This window comes from Suricata suricatta, chromosome 7 (genome assembly GCF_006229205.1).
Source record: "Suricata suricatta isolate VVHF042 chromosome 7, meerkat_22Aug2017_6uvM2_HiC, whole genome shotgun sequence".
In the NCBI taxonomy this organism is placed as follows: domain Eukaryota; kingdom Metazoa; phylum Chordata; class Mammalia; order Carnivora; family Herpestidae; genus Suricata; species Suricata suricatta.
In genome coordinates, this window is record NC_043706.1 from 42,173,060 (window position 1) to 42,182,046 (window position 8,987).

At 48.7% G+C, this 8,987-nt stretch overlaps 1 long non-coding RNA gene across 1 annotated transcript; it reads right to left on the reverse strand.

Annotated features, from left to right (window-relative positions):
- Nucleotides 1–231: 231 nt before the first annotated feature.
- On the reverse strand, nucleotides 232–8,920 carry LOC115296740. The gene is made up of 6 exons (XR_003911023.1): nucleotides 8,815–8,920; nucleotides 8,551–8,670; nucleotides 7,332–7,430; nucleotides 3,863–3,976; nucleotides 1,989–2,033; nucleotides 232–732 (listed from the first exon to the last, which is right to left on the reverse strand). It is a non-coding gene; the product is annotated as an uncharacterized LOC115296740 (long non-coding RNA).
- Nucleotides 8,921–8,987: the final 67 nt, after the last annotated feature.

The window sequence follows — 8,987 nt, forward strand, 5'->3', positions numbered from 1 at the left end:
GTCCCCCCTCTGCTCCTGCCAGCCACATTGTCCTCTCTGTGTCCGTGAGTGTGACCACCCCAGGAACCTCACACAAGAGGAATCACACAATATTTTGTGTATGGGCTTTTGCGACTGGTTTATTCCATTTAGTGTACGTACACCTTGAGGTTCATCCATTTAGCATATGTCAAAACGTCCTTCCTTTTTAAGGCTGAATAATATTCATGTATAATATAATATATGCCTCTATATGTATGTACATATAAATATATATATGCACACACACCCCACATTTTTTTACACTCATTCATTTTTGGACCTTTTGGTCCAAGTGAACAGCGTCACTGTGAACAACTACATACAGACACGTGATTTCACTTCTCTCTCTTCTTTAAAGGAGGAGAAGCGTTTGGCTGCCTGAATCAGTCTCTGTGCCAGCCCTTCTTCCTTGCCACCCATCTTGCTTTCCTAACTTGATTGATGATGAGCATTCCTCTCTGGCTCAACCCTCAGCCACGAGGAAGTTTGAGGCTGAATAATTCACACAGAAAGTGAAATGACTTTTCTCACCTCACTCTCAGGAAATCACTAATGCTGCTGGAGACACAGACCAAGGGTTTCCCCAGGGCTGGGTTCTTCTGATCTTCAGGGACCACAGGGGATGGGCAGTGTTCTTCCTGGGAGAATCAGCCCCACGTCCCCGTCAGGGCTGCCCAGCCTCTCCTTGGAGGGCCTCGGCGATAGCAGAGCCTGGAAGAAAGCAAGACTATGATTTCAGAGACCGCTGGGCCAGCCCGTTTCATTCAGTGGCCATACACTGCCTCCATTAGTACTACTCATGCTGCTGACCTAAAACAGCACTTGAACTTGAACGAAAAAAAAGATGCAAATTGCAAAAGATATTCACATTTTAAAGTTCACTTTCAAAATAGAGGATAGGAGAAATGGGAGAGAGAATAGACTCAATGGACTCAATAGGAATGAGCACTAATGTAGAAGTCAGTCAGGTACAGGTGAGGATGTGGGTCCTGTCAGCTCTGGGCCTTGTCCAGTCGATTCAAATTCTGTGAGTCTCAATTTCTCTATTTGCATATGGGCAGAATGTCATTGCTGGGATTAAATGAGAAAACATATGAGGCCCCTGGCTGGCTCAGTCAGTTGAGTGTCTGACTTCAGCTCAGGTCCATGATCTTCCAGTTTTTGAGTTCGAGCCCCGCATCAGGCTCTGAGCTCTCTGTGCTGACAGCTCAGAGCCTGGAGACTACTTGGGATTCTGTGTCTCCCTCTCGCTCTCTCTGTCTTTCCCTCATTAGCTTGCTCTCTTTCTCTCAAAAATAAACAGTTAAAAAAATTTTTTAAATGAGAAAACATATGAACAACCTTATTTGTATATTAGCATTACAGTAGCACCTGGGGTGCTTTTACAACAGGCTGCTGGGCGACATCCCCAGATATACCAATTTAATTGGTTGGGGGCATCAATAGTGTTTCCAACCCCCCCCCCCCCAGGTAACTTTCATATGCAGTCCTGGTGGCAAACAAATGGCTGGCATAGAGGTAGGAGATCCTCCTTCTCAGCTCTCCTATCATGCCTGCAAAACCCCATAAAGTGCTTGCCCTCCTTCACATGTAATCGCTGGCACCGGCCTCCTTGCTTCACATCCCAGCTCTATCTTTGACTGGGGGCAGGACACTGAACGTGTCGTAGCCTCAGTTTCCCAAACAGCAAGATGAGGTGGAGACGGTCTCCACCTCAGTGTCTGTCCCATGACTCTCAGAAGACAGAACTTAGCACGTGTCTTGGCAATCAGAAGCGCGCTGCAAACGCTGGCCCTTCTCCTGAGCATGGTCAGTGTCCCATCGGGAATCCTGTCATCTGCACCCCAGCCAGCCCTCCTTGCAGCCCCCAGCCCTCCTCCAGCCCTCCTGCTGAGCCACGATCCTGGGAGATGCCGGCTGAGAACTTGAAATCTGTCTGAGTCAGAAGTATTGCAGACTTGACTCACTAGGTCTTAAAACCAGAAGACTGCCCTGTGGGTCTCATGACGTTCCTGGAAAATAAAAGAAGTGAATATTATTGGGCTGAGTTCATCAGACACGCACCCCTCCTCCCCTTTGTGTGTGGAGCGTTCTGAAAGGAGGAGGCAGCAGCCCGGCCAAGTCTGAACCATCAAAGGAGAGGGCCTGGCTGCCGTGCTGAGAGATGTCGGTTCTTCGCAGACAGGTTTCATCCTCTTCCCACGGGCTCCTGCTTTTCTGCTTCCCCAGGGCTACCTGGTTTCCCCTCCCTCTAGGCTCCTGGGAAAGCATTCCCGAGGGCTACCTCTGCTGAGGTGTGGTCAGAGCCCCGCTATGCTGGGGAGCTGGGTGTGGGCTGGGAAGGGCCATCTGGACTCCTGAGAACAAGAACGGGAAAGTTCCCCTTCTGGAGTGAGAAATTTCTGGAAACTTATACTGAAGCAGTAGCCAGATCGGGCACCCGTTTCTCTGAAGACTCCTTTACCCCTGATGATAGGAAGCCCTCACATGTCCATGTTCCACCTGTCTCTAGAATCTACTTCTCTGCATCTCCAGAGCCACTGCTTTAGCAAAAGTCACTGTCATTTGTAATTTCTCATCATAGCTACAACCTCCTAACTGGTCTGCCTGCTCCCACTGTGTCTACTCCCTGCCCATCCCTACCCAGTGCAGCCAGGTGAGCTTTTCAAAATACAAAAGTAATTACATCACACACATACACACACACACACACACACACACACACACACAAACCCTTAATACTTAAAACTGTCCCAAAGCTTCCCGTTGCTCTTAGGATAACGGCAACACTCCTCACCAAGACCATGTGTATCAGGATTTGGTGTGGTTGTGAGTGGAGAAAAACCCAGTTTAAAGGGGTTTGGATGGATAAGATTTTATTTTCTCATACAAAAAGTCTGTAATTGAACTAGGTAGGATTGGCACACCAATCCCTCAAAGGTATCAAGGACTCAGTGCTCTGCTCTATCATTTACGGCAGATGGTTCTCACCTCATGGTCCAAAAGGGCTACTTGAGCACCAGCCATTGCAACCAAATCCCAGGCAGGGGAAGGAAGAATTGCACACAATACCTCTATTGGCATTGTTCTGCCCAGAATTTAGTTACTAGCAGCAGCTAGTTGGAAGCGAAGCTGGAAAATGTAATCTTTAAGTGGTCATAAACCAGCCAAAAAGGAGGAAGAAGAGAAAAGTGGATGTTGGGCAATACTGGCGGTATATATCATACACTCCATCTCCTGACCCCTACTCACTCCTTGAGTATCATCTCATTTCAGGCTTCCTTCACCTAGCCATCTCTTTCGGTCACAATGGCTTTCTCTAGGAGTCCCACATATTCGCAATACTTCCTCCTACCACAGGCCCTTGCTCAGACTTCAACATCCTCCCCGCTTCTTATTTGACTATTCGTTCTCCAGAGCTCAGCTGAACCAGTATTTCCTCAGGGAATCTTCCTGGATTAGGTCAACCCTCCTATTTAGATGCTTATAGCATGTCTGTTGTACCATTGTTTGGCAATTACACAATTATGTATGCAATCATTTGATTTTTTTTTTCTGCCCCCACAGTGAGTTCAGGGTTTGTTTAGGCCTGGCTTTGCACAACACAGATCATTCTGTGGGGCATACTGTAGGTGCTCAATAAATGTTTGTTGAATGAATTAATGAATGAATTTAGCTATTATCTCATATTCAAGATAAAAGAGGCTAGGACTTGGCGAAAGATGTCCTAGGCAAGTGATGGTGGGTGGCCAGAGGGGCTGGGGAGATGAAGTAGAACCAGGGGAGAGTTCTAAGTGATTTAAGCCCAATAGGCTTTTGAGTGCGGCAGAGAAAGACTGACCTGGAACTCAGGAGACCTGTGTTCTGATCCTGGCTCAGGCACCAAAGGCTGCACCTTGGTTGCCTGGAGACTGTGACACGTGGTCAGATGCTGGATATAGTTGGAAGGCAGACCCTGCAGCCATTGCCGGCAGATGGGACATGTGGGGTGAGAGAAAGAGAAGGGTCAAAGGTTAGTCCTGGTTGTCTGGGTGAGCAAATAGAAGGTCATTTTATCAAGAAGGGGAAGCCCATGAGAGAGAAGCAGGGTATAGGGAGGGGATCCCAAGGGTTTATTGCAAATATTTGCAAATGAATCGCAGGTTCTCACAGGCAGCCTTTCTTCAGGCATCAAGGGAGCAAGCACAGCTCCAGGCTGGTGGGTGTGAGTGGCAGGCATTGGGAAAGCCAGAAAGATGTAAAACAAATAAAATTAAAAAAAAAAAAAAAAAAAAGATCAGCCTTTCAAGGTGGCTAGTTGCCAGCCAAGAAATGATTCAGTCTGACTCAGCAAGAAGATTGAAAAGAAAGCGGTCAGAAGACCGTGCCTCTGCAGGCTTGGTGGGAACTAGTCGCTTTCTGTCAAAGGTCAGAGAGCGGTGAGAGGGGAGGCATATCCCTGCATTGGTCACTGCAGACATCTTAGAAATGCAGAAAAGGATAATCCTATACATACCTAACAGCTTCATGTCCTTCCCCCCAACCTTTTCTTACACATTTTTCTATAAGCGGTTGAACTCCTCCACAAAGCACGATTTGGCAATTTCCTTTCTCCCTGAACAGTAGAGCACATGTTTCTAAACCGCTTTCCGGAGAGGATGTACTGATCTACTCTACTACAAACAGTGTGTTCGAATGCCTCTCTCCTGCGATCTTTGAAAAGTTTACAAGGAAAAATAGCAACGTGTTATTTCGAATTCCTAATTATTTCAATTTATCGTTCATTATTATTTTGATTTGCAATTCTTTCATGTCTAGAGAGAATGGACACTTCTCAAGGGTTTATTAGTTATGTATGTTTTCAATATATATTTTAATATATATGTATCTTTTTCAATATATATTTCAATTCATAATTCATTTTTTAATATTATTTGCAAGTTTATTTCTTTTGAGAGAGAGAGTGAGAAAGAGCAGCAGAGAGAGAGAGGGAGGGAGAATCTCAAGCAGGCTCCGCACTGTCAGCGTGATGCCCGTTGTGGGCTCGAACCCATGAACTGCGAGATCATGACCTGAGCGGAAGTCAGATGCTCAACCGACTGAGCCACCCTAGCACCCCCCTAATTCATCATTTTGATTTGCAATTCTTCCATTTCTAGAGAGAACGAAACCTTTTCAAATGCTTATGCTATATATATATTTTTCAAAACTGACTTTTGCAAAAATGTTTCTGGGACGGGAAATAAGAACCAGGATTACCAAAATTTAGTTGCAGCTCATCCTTCCCCCCTCTGGAAGTAAAGTCTCCCCAGGATGGTTGCAAGTGTGAGGAAGATGGGGGTAGCAATGGGGAGAGGAAGGAGCCCCATGGTGGAAAGGTTGGGCTCCGTGACTGGGGGACCCTGGCTCACACGCCAGCCTCCGGGACACCTTTGTCAGGGTGAGGCTCCAAGCTTTCTGGGCAAACCAGCGCTAACTAAATACTAGCAGATGTTTGCTGTGCAGCTTTTTTGGGTTGCTGTCCCAGTCTGATTCACCAGACGGGTTTGGGTGTCCGCTGAGGGGCCCTCTGAGAGCCCACAGGCATGGCCGCTCCTTCAGGGTAGGGACTGTGCCTGGGTCATCCGTGTCTCCGGGGCCTCTGTGGCACCTGGCACGTGGCCGACCCGGGGTCCGGACGTGCTCCATGACTGAATCCTGGGAAGACCGAACTTGGAGAGAGGAGACTGTGTCCCTGTGTGTCCCCTGTTCGTTCCTTGCTGTGTCACAACCCAGCAGGTCCCTTCCTCGCACAGGCCTCCGCCTCCACACCTTCTAAAGTTAGTCCAAACGAGAGCAAACGTTCCTTCCAGCTCTGACATTCCAAGGAAACACCCAGGCTGTTCCGCTTCTCTTTGCTTAGTTTCCTCATCTATGAAACAAGCTGGAAATGCTGACCTCCCATGGGGTGGCCAGATAAAATATGGGACACTCAGTGACGCCTGAATATCAGAGAAACAAGGGATGATTTTTGTAGTCTAAGTATGTCTCAAAGAGTACGTGACTAGATAAATAACGGAAGCACTGAATGATTAAAAAGCAACCAGCCAGTTCAGTTTATTGCCTTTGGGCCATGTTTCTGGACTGATGACGATTATATGGCATTCGTTCAGCAAGTATTTATTGAGCATCTATTAGGTTGTTTAGGCCCTGGTGATGCAGCAGAGAATGAAATAAAGCATTGTCTCTGTTTTTACCTGACTGACATGTTAGTAGACAAAAAAAAAAAAACCAAAAGAAATCCCAAAAAACATAAAATAACAGGTGGTCATAAAGCTCAGGAGACCAGTAAAACAGACCAATAAGGGTCAGAGACCTTGTGAGGGGGTGAAGAGGGGAATTAAGCAATCGGATCAACCTCTGCACCTGGGAGCCCCCAAACCTCCACCAAGAGCTGTGTTTGTAACCACAGGACCCTCACGTTAGTTTATAGCCCTCAATGAAGCTGTATAAAAATGATGTCATTGATTCAAAGGCGCATCTCCAAATAAGGGATAAAATTATCAGTTGCAGGACTGGAAGAGAACTATAAATCACTGAGTGCAGATTTTAGCTGAGCTGGGGCTGCAACCAAGTTTTCTGACAGCCCAGAGAAAGTTCAGGAAGGTAATGTACTTGTTAAAGAGATGCTTCTGTTTTCAATTCTATTTGCCAGTCAGGGCAGATTGCGTCCTGACAACTTGATGTGTTTTTGAAGTCTTAGCTGAAACAGCAGTGAAAGAGTTTCCTCTTTAAGAAGTCTTCGTGCCTCCAGAAATCAGTGAGTGCTCTTAGGTTCAAGGCTGGGCTGGGGACCCTCAAACTAACCTTGGCAGAGGCCACTGCTCCTAGTCTCCTGCCCGCCAGCAAAGAGAGGTCAGTCGTTAGCATCATTACTGTTGCTATCTTCAGGATCTCATCAGGCTTCCGGGTTGCTCTTTTATCCCTGGTTACTCCGTTGCTATGGTCATGAACCGTGTGTTTTACTGCGAAGCCGTATATTTGGTCCACACCTTTGCTGTGCAAGGCGTGGTTCCCAGGCCAGCGGCATCTACCTCATCCGGAAGCTGGCTAGAAATGCAGCCTCAGGCCCCACCCCTGACCTGCTGAATCACAGCCTGTCCTAAAGTTTAGGCAACACTTCGTAGAACATTCTGTGTGCTGGCCTCCATTTCATTTCACACGTTAGACCTCTCTTTGATTTACTCTAAAGGCCCCCTGTCTGCTATGAGAGTTGGACATGTGGAGCTCATGAACATCTTCTGGTAAAACGAGATAGGTTTATAGAGATTTTCTTATCGTTTTCAACTCACGGGAGTTCTGTGCTTAGACGTGTCTATGATTCTTGGTTTACCAACGAAGATCATCATAGAAGCCCAAGGAAATTAAGTTTTGGAGGACGTGAGGCAGTTCTGTGAAAACCAATAGCAGAAAGTACCCATGAAGTTTCCACCAGAGACCTTTAGGCATAATAGTGGCTTCTCCGAAAATTCTGTTCCCCCGAGGAATAAACACCTCTAGTCGTATCAGACCTAATTCCCAGCCGCACAAACTGGACCCCTCGGAGAGAACACCGTTGGGTGCCTGAGTCAGGATGCACGAGGGAACCAGGTCTCACCAGGTGATCCAGGCTCCCTGGGTCCCAGCCAGCCGCAGGTCAAAGGACATTCAAAGGGGATAGGTTTACTCACTGTCTCTTTCATCATGGCACCCTTCCCAACATAGCAAGGTAAGTCCTGCCTCTGAAACTCCTGCAGCCCCTGAAGGGCAGGGCACAAAGGGGGACTCCCTAAACAGACAATGCAGAAAGCCAAGAGCAGACATACTACCTGGGACTGGGAGCCAGACCTCAGAGAGGTGAGCACTCTCTACCCCAAGGCAGCAAACAGGGTGGCTGAGACAGCTGACTGAAGGTCCTGTGCATTGATGTGGATCCTTTGATGTGAACTTGGTAAACCCTGTTACCATACCCAGTCACAAAGGGCTGCCTCCCACTTTCTACCTGGAGGCTCAAGGGATTAGGAGTGAGCTAACAAAGGTAGGTTTGTAAAGTGCTCCAGCTCTTTGAGTGCGGCCTGCTCTGTGAACCCAGATCAAGGCTTCAAGTAGAAGATTTTTGAAAGGAGGCTGATCAGTTTTGGAAGCGTCCCAGGGGGTCACTGCGCCCAACCTTCTAGTACAGATTGGGACATGAAACCAAGTCCGGAAGAAGATCAGGGAGTGGGGGGCGGGGGGAGTATGGGACTAGCCCAAAGTTCCATGTCATTTTCTGGCAGAGTGACCATCGGGGCTCAGGGCATCTGGCTCCTGGCCCCAACTGCCCCCCTGTCTTTGCTGGGGCAGTGAAGGGGGTCATTTGTTTAACGCCCTTCTGCTTCTGAGAATAGTGGGGAAGGGCCCTCCTTTCAGTGTTCACCCACGTCCCCGGCAAGACTGCCTCCACAGAGACTGCGAGTCTGCGTGGCCCGCCAGGTCCCCACCGTCGTCACAGAGGGGCCACCTCACTACACCTCAGGGGAGAGCCCGACCCACCTGGATGCCCGATTGGGCTCCATGATCCTCTTGTCTCTGAATGTCTCTGCTCAGCCCCACGGCCCTCCAGCTTTGTTCTTGGTACATGAACTGCTCCTACACCCACTCTTCCTTACTAGACTGCAAATCAGAGGGTGGGAAATAAATGTCCACCTGCACCGTTCGTTTAGTGCCTAGCACGCAGCTGGGCATCCGGCTGACACTCCACACCCGCCCCGAGTGACCCTGTCTCCTCTCTTCCTTGACAGATTCAGAGCCCAGTACCTTGGACTCTCCGTCCTCCACCACCCTGTTCCTCTCCTCGGAGGAGCCGGGCCCCTCCACCGCCGCGCTGCCTTCGCCCTCCTCCTCCTGCGAGCCCCAGGCCTTCTCCCCGGGCACCTCGGTACCGCCCCCGCTGCTGCCGCCGCCCCCCGCGGCCGCCGCGCCCCCGGGGC